Genomic DNA, 14,308 nt, shown 5'->3' with positions numbered 1-14,308 from the left:
GGCATGGCAGATTTAACAAAAAGATCAGCAAAGCAGCCGAGTTTCCACAGTGTAATCAGGAAATAGCAGGAGTTTAACATTGAATTATGACAGTTCCCCCGCCACTCAAGCTTCTCTGAGCAGCTCATCTCTATCTCTGAAATTGAGTAAGCAGAGAATACACATGGGGGGTGGTGATCCTTCCGGACCAGGCTTAGGTGGCACTCAACGTGCCTGTTCCACCATAAAATATAGGGAAAGCTGAGCCGCAGGAAAAAGGGAGCGAAGCAGATCTCCAGTGAAAACAGTGGGATTCCTCCTCTCCGCTCCTTGTAGATTGGTATGTTGGCTTTGATTCTTGACATCCTCAGCTCTGTATTCAAGGGCTATTATCTTTGTAAAGTATAAAAAGAAGTGGAATGTTCAGTTACTGGGCCTTTCATATGGCCGACATGCTGCTCAGTGGCAGCTGTACTGCATCTATTTTGGAGGTCAATGTGGTTTGGCAATTAGTGATTGAGATGCCATATTGCTGAGGCGTGCTGGACGCCCAGCTACAGGGGATATTGGACTGGCCTCAGCTGATGGGCACGGGGGGAATTTAAGCTTCTTATCCCTCTTCTTATGCCCAGGGAGTTTGGGAGGCATCCATAGCACCACACTGCCTCACAGGGAGAGTCACATCCAGGATCAGAGAAAAGTTTGGATCACCTTCCAGCAGAGCTCCTGAAAACCCATCCACTCAGCCCCTCATCTTGGTAATGTCCCCCACTAATCTTTCTTTAGTTAAAGATAACAACTATGAGGGCTGTTAGAATCCCTCAGATAGCATGGGAATTGTTCACAGGACACAGGACTGGACTACATTTCTGACATGATCAAAAGGTATTTTTTGCACTTAATGAACATTTATAACAAAATGCTTTTAAACTGTATATTTACAAGACTACAAGGCAGCAAATAATAGAAGTAAAAGTGGAACAAAGGCCTTAAAACAAACAAATTGAGAGCAGAAATGATTTTACAGAACACATATATCATGTATAGATGTAACATCTATAATACATATCTTTTGCAATAAAGGCTTCTTACCTTCCTTCTAGCAATATTCTTTTCAGTACACACTAAACTAACCATGAGAAGCTCAGTGTAAAATTCTAACATCTGTCAGGTGATGGAAAAAAATAAACTGGGAAATTCAGAGAAGACCTGGGTCTTCGACAGAAGGAAGTCAAGCTGTACATACCCGTGCCCTAGAGCATTGCAGTGTGGGGACCAGAGAGTACACTGGGATTCCACTGGAATTGGGCATGCCACAGGCCAGCAGCTGGTGCTGTTAGATTTATGTGAGGGAGCGGAAGTGCAGACGCAGACGCTAACATTGAGACAGTATGGAGTGTGGTGTGTGTGGAGTTGGGACCTGCAGACCAGATCTCCCCCCACTGAAACTGTGAGAGGGAGCGGCAGCAGCGGGTGACCCAGGGGACTGAGAGCAGCAGCCGGTGACGCGGGGACCAAGAGCATCGGCAGGTGGGACTATTGAGAAGATGGTACGGGCATGACAGTGGAACCGGGAGACCGAGAGGTGAAAGATGACTGGTTGACCGGGAGAGGCCACGGGTAAGTGAAACAACTGACTGAAGGGAGAGTGTGACAGGCAAATTAGGGAAGCGACAGGAGCAGTGAGAGGCAGGCTGACCAGAGGAGAAAGAAGCTGCTGACAAGTCCTGCAAGTGTCAGTTACTGGCTGCGGCTGAGCAGGAACAGCGTGACACAAACTAATAGAAAAGACTGTGACAGAAAAGATGACTGACTGTGTGTAGTGGGGACGCTGGCTGAGGAGGATGTGGTGTGACTTAGTACTACTGAGTACTGTTAAATACATGAGTATCGTTGTGTAACTGAGTGTTGTTGAGCACTGTTGAGTACCTGTGCATTGTTGAGTAACTGAGTAGTGTTGAATAGCTGAGTTTTGTTGAGTATTTTTGAGTAACTGAGTATTGTTGAGAAACTGAGTATTGTTGAGTACCTGTGTATTGTTGAGGCTTAGGGTAAGGAAAGACAGATTCTGGTGGTAGGGGACTCAATTTTTAGAATTACAGAGAGGGCAATTTGTCACAAAGACCGTAAGCGCTGAACTGTATGTTGTTTACCAGGTGCTCGGGTTCGGCACATCACAGATCTCGTGGACAGATTATTGGGTAGGGGCTGGGGAGGACCCAGCTGTCATGGTACAAATGGGTACCAATGGCAAATTTTGAGAAAGATAGAGTCCAAAAAATGATTTCAGGTTCTTAAAGAGGTTGTAAACCTCCGAATTTAAAAAAAAAAAAAACAAACACCTGAAAGAAAAACACATAATGAGCTAGTATGCATCGCATACTAGCTCATTATGAAATACTTACCTAAGAATGAAGCCCCACAGTGCCGACCGCTTACCTGTCTCATGGGGGACATGTTCTGTCGCCCTTCTTCCCGGTTTGCGGCATCCGGCCATCTAATTGGATGGAGCTGCGATGACGTCACGGTGATGGCACGGGGCTCTGAGCGGCCGTTCCTTCAGAGCGCATGCACCAGTGATGTCACTGGCTGCATGAAAGGTAAATATCTCCTAAACGGTGCATGTTTAGGAGATATTTACAGTACCTAAAGGTAAGCCTTAATATAGGCTTACCTATAGGTACAAGTTGTAGAGGAGGGTTTACTTCCTCTTTAAGAGCTAATATTAGGAGTAGGACCTCCAAGGTAGTATTCTCGGAAATACTTGGGGTGTGTTGTGATTTAGCTATATTTTGACACAGTTTATATATGTTTATACATATGCTTTCACATGTGCAGCTAATTTTGTGCACTTAGATCACTATTTTGAAAGAGATGATAGCACTGTACTAACTCTATATTTATATTGTTGTGAGTGAGGTGAAAACACTTGTTGAGTACTGGTAGCAATCATTTCACTTTATTTTATCTAGATTTATTTAATTGCACTGAATAAAATATAACATTTTTGTTTAGGGATCATTTGTTTTTGTTTTTTTGCAATTTTGGCATTTCATGGCCTTGGAAACTGTAATAGGTAGTGAGGAGTGAAATCAACAATTTACGCCCTTAGAAAGCCTGAAGGCGGTGATTGGTTTTCGGGGTCCTGTACACAGCTAGAATGCCAAAAAGTCTCACACACGGGGTATCCCCATACTCAGGAGACGCAGCAGAATGTATTTTGGGGTGTCAATTCACATGTACCCATGGCATGTGTGAGCAATATATCATTTAAATAACAACTTTGTGTTAAAAAAAATAATTGTGATTTTCCCAAAACTTGTGGCAAAATATAAAATATTCTATGGACTCAACATGCCTCTCAGCAAATAACTTAGTGTGTATACTTACCTTAAAGGGTCATTTGGGGGGGTTTGTGCTGTCTTGACATTTCATGGCCTCTGAAACTATGACAGGTAGTAAGGAGTGAAATCAACAATTTACGCCCTTAGAAAGCCTGAAAGCAGTGACTGGTTTTCGGGGTCCTGTACACAGCTAGACTGCCAAAAAGTCTCACACATGGGGTATCCAGGAGAAGCAGCAGATTTTATTTTGGGGTGTAATTCCACATTTACCTTTGGCATGTGTGAGCAATATATCATTTCAATGACAACTTTGTGTAAAAATGTTTTTATTTTTGATTTAAAACATCTGTGACAAAAAAATTAATTTTGAATGGGCTCATCATGCCTTTCAGGAAATTCCTTGGGGTGTCTGTTTTTTTTTTTTTTTTTTTTTTTACTGCCCTGCCATTTTATCACTTCAAGAATTGAGATAGACAGTCAGAAAGTAAAAGCTTCATAAACTCCAGTATATACACCATAGTTTGTAGACACTATAACTTTTGCGCAAACCAATAAATATACGCTTATTATGATTTTTTTTATCAAAGATATGTAACTAAATATGATAAAATAAAATGCAGCGCTGCATTTTATTTTATCTTATCTGTCATCTTTATGGTTGATGCTGGCTGCTTCTGTCTGTGTGGGAGGTGCAGACTTTTTTGTTTATCATGTAACTAAATACATTTTGGCCTAAATGTAAGACAAAAATTTAGTTTATTGGATTTTTTATAGGAGAAAGTAGAAAATGTACTTATTTCTCAAAATTTCGGTATTTTTAATTTATATTGCAAAACATAAAAAACGCAGAGGTGATCAAATACCACCAGAATAAAGCTCTATTTGTGGGGAAAAAATGACATACATTTTGTTTGGGTACAGTACTGCATGACTGCGCAATTACCATTTAAAATCACGCAATGCCAAATTGCAAAAAATGGCCTTGTCATTAAGGGGGTAAAACCTTCCGGTCCAGACGTGGTAAAACTATAAGTCCCATGAGGCATTGTATGACTCTGACAGCCATAGGCATGCCTATCAGAGGCAGAGGCATGATGGAATTTATATTTTAACCGCAGCTGGAATGACAAGGTTGCCTACCCCTGACCAAAGGTAAACAATGCTTTTCAAATTGTATTAATTCTGTACAGCAGTTCTCTCTCTCTCTAGTATCTAATTAATTGTCAGTGATAAGCACAGGAATCTCCATACACATAGCAGAGATCTCCCCCATATTATTTCTTTTTCTCTTCGAATGTTGTTAGCCTTTAGTTTTATGCCATTTTTTATATTGGTGGAATGTTGTTTACCTCTGCTTTTCAAATGTTTTCTCTTAGGAAAAAATGTTAGGGAATGTCACATTCACCCTGTAAAATAACAACAGATAGAGGCTGACATTTCACCCATGTTCCCAACATCACAATCAATATTGGGTGCACAGGAATTCCTTTTTTTTGTAAAAAGATCCCATATTGTCAGTAAGCAGAACTATTATATTTTCTTTTCTACAAAACATCTATAAATAATAACATGATGCACAAATATGTAGAAAAATTTAGCATTATATTTTACTCAAAGAATTGTGACTGCTCCGATTATGCAATATAACTGTGGTAGCTACAGTATTAGCATTCATTTTTTCAAAACAGCTTGACAAGTACCTCATAATTGCTCTATAGTAATGAGACTCTCCTCATTTTACCCAAAGAAAAGCCACAAAAATATGTTAAATATGTAAATGTTCCTCCTTTTAAAAAGTAATTTTATTTCATTTTTACAAACAATAAATCCATAATAGAATTTCAATGTAAATGTGAGTGTCTTTTTAATAATAAGGTGCCAGAATGAACTTCATAATTTGCAAATTATTCTAAATCAACACAATCAAAGCTAATTATTAACAGATAATTATTTTCCTGGTTGCTAAGCAGCTTCAGTGAAATACATGTTGATTTACAGTGTTGCTGTTGACTCGAACTTCTGAGCTTATAAATCTAGAACATGTTTATCTGAGATTAAAAGTGGGTGGTATGACTGCTTATGAACTGCACAGATTTGAAATTGTCAGCTGTGGCTTTTAATTGTTGTAATTGATATCATTAGTATTCTTAATATACTGGGTCTAGAGCTACTTGTACAATATGAAACTAAAAATGAAGAAAAAATGTATTGCCAATATTATGGCAGTAAACAATGGCATCACAATGTCAATTTAGGTCTGATCTGCAGTTCCATGTAAAGTCATGCACCATTTAATCCTTCTGAAGTTGTTAAATAAGATAAATGTCTTAAGTCAATTTGAAAATAAAGCCTTGAAATTATACAGGACACATATGGGTGGATTTACTAAAGGCAAATAGACTTTGCACTTTACAATTGCAATTGCACTCTACAAGCACGGTTGCACACATTTTCCCCAGAGCTAAGTGTGTTAACAACCTCTGGACCAGAAGGATTTGCCCCCTTAATGACCAGGCCATTTTTTTGTGATTCGGCACTGCGTTACCTTAACGAAAAATTGTGCGGTTGTGTGACACTGTACCCAAATTAAATGTATGTCCTTTTTTTTCCCACACAAATAGAGCTTTCTTTTGTTGGTATTTGATCACCTGTGCAATTTTTATTTTCTGCGCTATAAACAAAAAAAGAGCGACATTCCTGAAAAAAGAAAAAAATATATATATATATATATTTCACATTCTGCTATAGAATATTCCAAAAAAATTAAAAATCAAAATTTGTGGGCCAATTTGTATTCTGCTACATATTTTTGGTAAAAAGAAATTGCAATATTTTGATTGGTTTGTGCAAAAGTTATCACGTCTACAAACTAGGGGAAAGATTTATGTCATTTTTATTTATTATTTTTTTACTAGTAATGGCGGTGATCTGTGATTTTTAACGGGACTGCAACATTGCTGCGGACAGATCGGACCCCTAACTGACATTTTTGACACTTTTGGAGCAACCAGTGACATTACTACAGTAATCAGTGCTAAAAATATGCACTGTAACTTTTATAATGACATTGGCAGGAAAGGGGTTAACCTAGGGGTGATCAAAAGGTTAAGTGTGAGCCTAGGGGAGTGTTTACTAACTGTATGGGGGGTGGGCCCGTGAAATTATAATAGAGACCTGTGATCCTATATAGCAGAATCACAGGCGCTCTGTGATCATTTGAGATAGAAGAACGGTCAGCTGTGTTTACAACAGCTGACCATCCTTCTCTCTCAGCGGGGAGCGATCGCGGGTGCCCGGCGGCAATCGCGGCTGCCGGCCCTGTGCATCGACATCCCCATTGCCTAGTGAGGGCAGGAGCATTCCACCGGTGGAACACGCTCTCCCCCCAGCACCACGCGCGCAACCGACGTAGGGCTATATCTGTTCGCTCAGGAGAGGCTGCCTTGAGCAGTAAATCTAAGTCGGCGGTCTTAAAGGTGTTAAAGCTCTGCTCATTTCCATCATTCAATGATGTGCACGCAAAAATGCTTTTTTTGGCATCTGATTTAGTATTCTTTACAAAGTTAAGCTTTACCACATTTACATTTACTAAGGAAAAATAGTGCAACTGCACTTGAAAAGAGCACAGTCTACTTGCCTTTAGTTAATCAGCCTTATTATCTGCTTAGCACTTTTTTTAATCAATGCACTGGTGTAGTGCACCAACCCACTATATTCCCTTTGTTAGTATCCAGCTAGATCTCAGCAGTGTGCCCCTCTTGGCTTTGCACAGCTGCTTATCAAAAATGTCTCTACTGGGCCCACACATTTGGGCTGCACTATTCATTCAATCCTATTAAGAGCCTATACTTCACACTTCATTAAATTTATGAATTCTTCATAGGATTGAAACACAATTTGCAATACACACAGCTACACAGCCTGTTAATATACACAGATAGAAACTGTTTTTCCTCTCAGACACTTTGGACCTAATTCACTATAGCACCTAGTCGCCAAATGGGTGAACAAATGATCATAAGTGACTAAAATCAAATTCACTATAGGTCACAAAAATCAGAGACTGTCTAAATCAGTAGTCATGGTAAAAACTGGTGAATTGCACATGGAAATAATATTTAGAGCCTAATATCATAGATTAAATGGTTTCTAAATATGTGGTATTTTGTTTGGAGATGATCTGCTTTTACATTTCTTGAAATATTGTTGTTAAAGCAGAAATATGCTTGAAAGTCTGAGAAGAGATACATTCATCCTGTTTTTAGAACTCTGTACTGACACAACTGAGCTTGCTCAGACTAGGCACAAGTCGCATTTCCTTTTAGCCCCGTACTTTAGTAAATTCCGAAATGTGTGAATGCCGAACAAGCGTGAACTTGTGAGAGCTAGCAAACCAGAGGCGGCTCTCTAATTAGGCGATTAAGGCGGCCGCTTAAGGCCTCGCACTTAAAGGGGCCTCGCAGTCTCTTTCCTGCCCAATAAAAAATATAATTTTTTTAATTTTTTAATTATGAGAATCATAGTAACTTTGCCTTGTCACACTTGCCAGGCCGCCGCCGGCCCTATCCACAACATTGCCGGCGCGGCGCCGGCGCTAGTATACAGCATAATTCCAGGCCCCGCACTGTGCTGCACTGTGAGTCTCCTCCTCTTGCTCCTGCAATCGGCCAATGGGAAGCAATGACGTCACGACGCGACGTAACCCCTCCCCTGAATTCTCCCGCCTGCAGTACCAGGAGAAGAGAAGAGCAGAAGACGAGAGAAAAAGGTAAGTACAGCGAGTGACTGACCACCAGAGCTGGCACCACCCCCTGGCAATCATCGAGAAGCCAGTCTGCTGGAGCCTAAAGGTACTGTATGACTGTCCTGCCTGACGACACTGACAGCTTCCCGTGACAGCCACCTGTGACCTCACACACACAGCCTTGACGATATTTATGCCATTTGGCATATGATGCCACCTACTGACCCCCTGCCATCATTATCCCCATCATCATCTCCCTGTTCCTAGCACCCCACCACCCTACCCCCTGTCATCATATTTCCTATCACCTCTCCTGTACCCCACTGTCAGCCTGTCATCATCATCTCCATCCTCATCATATTTCCCCTGTGCCTGGTATCCTACCACCCCTGTATCCCCTGTCATCTTCATCCCCCTGCACCCCTCTGCCAGCGTCCTTCCACCTCTATACCCCCTGTCATCTTCATCCCCCTGCATCCCTCTGCCAGCTTTCTTCCACCCCTGTCCCCCCGTCATCTTCATCCCCCCCTGTACCACTCTGCCAGCTTCCTACCATCCCACCCCCTGTCATCTTCATCCCCCTGCACCCCTCTGCCAGCATCCTTCCACCCCTATACCCCCTTTCATCTTCATCCCCCTGCATCCCTCTGCCAGCTTTCTTCCACCCCTGTCCCCCCTGTCATCTGCATCCCTCCCTCTACCACTCTGCCAGCGTCCTTCCACCCCTATACCCCCTGTCATCTTCATCCCCCTGCACCCCTCTGCCAGCGTCCTTCCACCCCTATACCCCCTGTCATCTTCATCCCCCTGCACCCCTCTGCCAGCTTCCTTGCACCCCTGTACCCCCTGTCATCTTCATCCCCCTGCACCCCTCTGCCAGCGTCCTTCCACCCCTATACCCCTTTCATCTTCATCCCCCTGCATCCCTCTGCCAGCTTTCTTCCACCCCTGTCCCCCCTGTCATCTTCATCCCTCCCTGCACCCCTCTGCCAGCATCCTTCCACCCCTTGTACCCCCTGTCATCTTCATCCCCCTGCACCCCTCTGCCAGCTTCCTTCCATCCCTGTACCCCCTGTCATCTTCACCCCCCTGCACCCCTCTGCCAGCTTCCTTCCACCCCTGTACCCCCTGTCATCTTCACCCCCCCTGCACCCCTCTGCCAGCTTTCTTCCACCCCTGTGCCCCCTGTCATCTTCATCCCCCTGCACCCTCTGCCAGCTTCCTTCCACCCCTGTACCCCCTGTCATCTTCATCCCCTCCGTACCACTCTGCCAGCTTCCTACCATCCCACCCTCTGTCATCTTCACCCCCCCCCCTTGCACCCCTCTGCCAGCTTCCTTGCACCCCATACCACTCTGCCAGGGTCCTTCCACCCCTATACCCCCTGTCATCTTCATCCCCCTGCACCCCTCTGCCAGCGTCCTTCCACCCCTTGTACCCCCTGTCATCTTCATCCCCCTGCACCCCTCTGCCAGCTTCCTTCCATCCCTGTACCCCCTGTCATCTTCACCCCCCTGCACCCCTCTGCCAGCTTCCTTCCACCCCTGTACCCCCTATCATCTTCACCCCCCCTGTACCCCTCTACCAGCTTCCTACCATCCCACCCTCTGTCATTCTCATCCCCCTGTACCCCTCTGCCAGCTTCCTACCATTCCACCCCATCATCTTCATCCCCCCTGTACCCTTCTGCCAACTTCCTTCCATCCCATCCCCTGTCATCTTCATCCCCCCTACACCCCTCTGCCAGCTTCCTTTTACCCCATCCCCTGTCATCTTCACCCCCCCTACACCCCTCTGCCAGCTTCCTACCACCCAACCCCTGTCATCTTATTTCATCTGCACCCCTCTGCCAGCTTCCTACCATCTACCCCCCTGTCATCTTATTTCATCTGCACCCCTCTGCCAGCTTCCTACCATCCCACCTGTCATCTTCATCTCCCCTGTAGCCCTCTGCCAGATTCCTACTACCCAACCCCCCTGTCACCTTCAACACCCCTGTACCCCTCTGCCAGCTTCCTACCACCCCACCCCACTGTCAACTTCATCCCCCTGCACCCCTCTGCCAACTTCCTGCCATCCCACCCCACTTTCAAATTCATCCCCCCCCTGCACCCCTCTGCCAGCTTCCTTCCACCCCACCCCCTGTCTTCTTCTTCACCCCTCACCCCGTACCCCATTGTTATCAACATCCATTGCCAGTGGTTTAGACATTAATGGCTGTGTGTTGAGTTATATGGAGGGGACAGCAAATTTACTCTGTTATACAAGCTGTACACTCACTACTTTACATTGTAGCAAAGTGTCCTTTCTTCAGTGTTGTCACATGAAAAGATAGAATAAAATATTTACAGAAATGTGAGGGGTCTACTTAGTTTTGAGAGATACTGTGTACCCTAGGTTTAATGATATTTGATTAAAGAGTAATCAGTTCTAGATTCTAGAGACTGTAAAATCATAATTCATAGGATTTAAGGCTCTTAATATATGCAATCTATACAGTTAATTTCTATTGCTTGAATTTTTTTTTCCCATTTTGGGCGTGAATGGGGCCTCATGTCCAAGATTTGCCTAAAGCCTCACAAAGCCAAGAGCCGCCTCTGTAGCAAACTATGTACTATTTATATATAAATGTAAGTGTCATCCATTCATTCTCATTGTACAACTGTTACTTTTACAAAAACATACATTTTAATTTCAGGATGAACTCTTTAATTCAACAAATATTATTCTCTCGACAGACAGACAGACAGACAGACAGACAGACAGACAGACAGACAGACAGACAGACAGACAGATAGACAGATAGATAGATAGATAGATAGATAGATAGATAGATAGATAGATAGATAGATAGATAGATAGATAGATAGATAGATAGATAGATAGATAGATAGATAGATAGATAGATAGATAGATAGATAGATAGATAGATAGATAGATAGATAGATAGATAGATAGATAGATAGATAGATAGATAGATAGATAGATAGATACATTCTCTACAGTATTTATATTTGTGTATATACCGCCATGTGCATGCCCAGGGACTTTACCATTTGTGAAATATCTTTTGTTACACTGAGCATGCTCAGCCACTTTGCCATTTGAGCCATATCTCTGGTTAAACTCAGCATGCTCAAAGACTTAACTGTTTGACATCTGATAAGTAAATGGTAGATAATGCACTCGTTGCTCTACCTCTCACATACATCTAAACCAAAACTTCCACAGCTGTCTTCACAAACCACGCACAATACAATTGCTGATGCAAATTTAAAATGAGTAACAATTTTGTGTGTTGTTTAGTATTTCCAAATGATCATAATTTTCACCACAAACATTTAAAATGTGTACCAACATCATCAATCCAAATGAAAATGTCATTACCAAAACTCAGAGGTTAACACCACTATTCTACGCTCACACACCAATAAACACCAAATATCACAGAATAAATCAAGAAACAGAACTCCTGCCTGGTGTAATTCCACCACCCATAGGTAAATGCCTAAAGAAATGTAGTATTTAGGTGTAGGAGGCTTCCTCCACTATTGCAACTTTTGCCATATGTTCCACAGGGAAGTACAAGAAGCAGCCTTGCGAATTTCACACCAGCTCCAATTGCAGCATCTTACCAAGTAAAAAGCCCAAAAACTAGAGATGGTCCTAAAGGAGCCAACCAGCCATACCCAGCCTTGGAACCAGATGGTATATCACAGACACAGGTTGGTCAATGGCACTCAGAACTTCCAGGGTACATCTGCATTGATTAACTTTTTTCACCCCAGGGACTTAGGACTGTTTAACACCACGAAGATGACATGTCACATACCCGCTGGTCTGCCAAATGTGGACTAAGGTAGGAGGGTAGAACTACTAGATGGTTATATAAAAGGATCAATGAGCATATTTACAATATAAAGTGGGCATATGGGGTGGAAATGCATTGAGGTCTTTAACGGTGATACATCTGGGTTCACAATTTCTGGTTTCAGTGGAACGCAGGTGACACACATGCCGATCTGGAGAGCTGGAGGCGTTGATCGCTCCATGCCAAACTAATTACAGAGGGTGCAAATTTTAATGTGAGTCTGTTACCTACTATTTTGATTGTAAAAAGAAGTTTTAATAAACGTGTTGCACGATCATATCCCATTATGCTTTATTTTGGGGATCTTTACAGGTGACCTTGATCCTCATTTGATATAAAGGAAAAGTACACAAAATTGTCAAGATCGAGGATACTTTGTGATTTGCAACATGTTCTGAGGATGGGAGATTGAAGTTGTGCTTAAAAATCTAATAAAGCGGTGAGGGTCCTGGTGGCCCAAATCCATCTGGTGAGTGGCCATCTTATATGAAGGTGGGGAGCACCATTAAGGAGCACAATTTAGAAGAAATTGAGCACATAAAGGCACTTGGTGTGAAAAAAATATAAATATGGACACTTTTTTAATCAAGTTATATGTATTTTTAAAAATTGATTTTTGTTAATTGTGGTAACACATTGTGTTAAATGTTAAATGCATGTATACTAACACATATTACTATTCAAAGTAGCATGTTAAATTTAAACTATTCATTTATTTACTTTGGTTATTCCAAAATTGATGGCAGCTGCACTCTAATTAATTAATTTAAAAATATACGAGGTGCCATTTTGTCCTAAATATCTTCCTAGAATATAAAGAAGTACCATGATTACATCATGAACATATATGCATAGAACTCAGCATTTTCATAAAATATGAATTAGACATTAAAAAAAAGTTTGACATATATAGAGTAGAGATATAACTCTTACATCAATCATAATGAATAATGAATTAAATATCCGCAAAAGAAGCAAAACAAGTAAAACAAGTCACATCTACAATTTTTTGACAATTTAGCAATGATCTTGCATTTATATTTTAGGCAAATATAGATTCTCTTGTATTTTCGAAGCCTAAGCATGCTCATATCAATGGCTTAGTGGGTAGCACTCTTACCTAGCAAGACTCAGAGCATGGATTCAAATCCCAAGCATGGTATCACATGTTTAAATTTTAAACAGCAGAATATGCTGAAAATGGGCAAACACCTAACTGCCACATCAGAATGGTTGTTTCCATAATTTGCATGCAATGGCATGTTATTTAGCAAAAATATTATTGTGTGGAAATAAAATAATCAAACACTAGTGAACATGCAGGGTGTTAGCATTTGAACCCATGATCTAAGAGCTTTTTGCTTATGAGCGCAGACCACTAAGCCAATGTGCCAAGTACAGTTAGACTTGCATACTAGCTAATTAGAACTCTATAGTCTCTCTATAATCTATTTATAAAAATAAATGTATCATAAAAAAATTACCATAAAACAGATATGTAACTGTAAATGATAAATACATGTAACCTCATGGAATGGCAGACATGACTCTGTAATAATCCTTCAGAACAGCTTTCGTTAGCATAAGAAGAAAACAAACTTTGCACAATAATTGAAATAAAAATAAATAGCCAGGTAGAGCACACCCCATATTCATTGGTGTAGCATCCTTTTAGGTAGGTGCTAGGTATGTGTGCCCTGTCTGCTTATCAGTAGTGCCTGATCTGTTAGTTAGCCTGTCACTTGCTTCCAGGTGTGACCTGTTGAGTCTGGGGAGTTTCCCCATTGTATCCAATGAGGGACCTTGTTGGACAGTGGGGGAAACATAGCCAATAGCACACCAGGGTTTATGACTGTTCCAGTGGGTGGGATTGGGAATAAATCCAGAGGGGCATGTTACAGGGTGTCTTTTGGCAGGAGCAAAGTCCCAGGAGGAGGTGGACGGCTGTCTATCCTCCTGCTAAAGTGAGGAAGGTGGTCCAGGCATTTGGCCTAGGGACCAGGGGTTGAGCTGTGCTGCAGAAGATCCAGTGTGCTGACCAAAGGGAGCTGCTGGGCAGAAGACTTCTGGATAAACATTATCGTGATTACTTAAGGATCTGCCCAGGGGTCTGCCTGAGAGAGGGGACCACTCCAGAGAGGTTAAGGGGATCAAGGAGCCAGCTAACCCAAAGGGTTGTAGTAAAGGGGGTGCCAAGTGTTAAGCCCTGAAGATTAGGGATAAAGGGGGTGCCAGGAAAGGCCCTGAAGTTGTTCAGCAGTACAGTCTTTTTCTTGCCTTAGGAAATGATTACCTCAGGAAGCTCAAGTGACTCTTTTCACAGCAAGTGTCAAGTGAAATAGGGGCTTAGCCGTGACGACTAGCTCAACT

The sequence above is a fragment of the Pelophylax lessonae genome, assembly GCF_965119305.1.
Source record: "Pelophylax lessonae genome assembly, chromosome: 1".
Classification (NCBI taxonomy): domain Eukaryota; kingdom Metazoa; phylum Chordata; class Amphibia; order Anura; family Ranidae; genus Pelophylax; species Pelophylax lessonae.
This window is presented reverse-complemented; position numbering follows the sequence as displayed.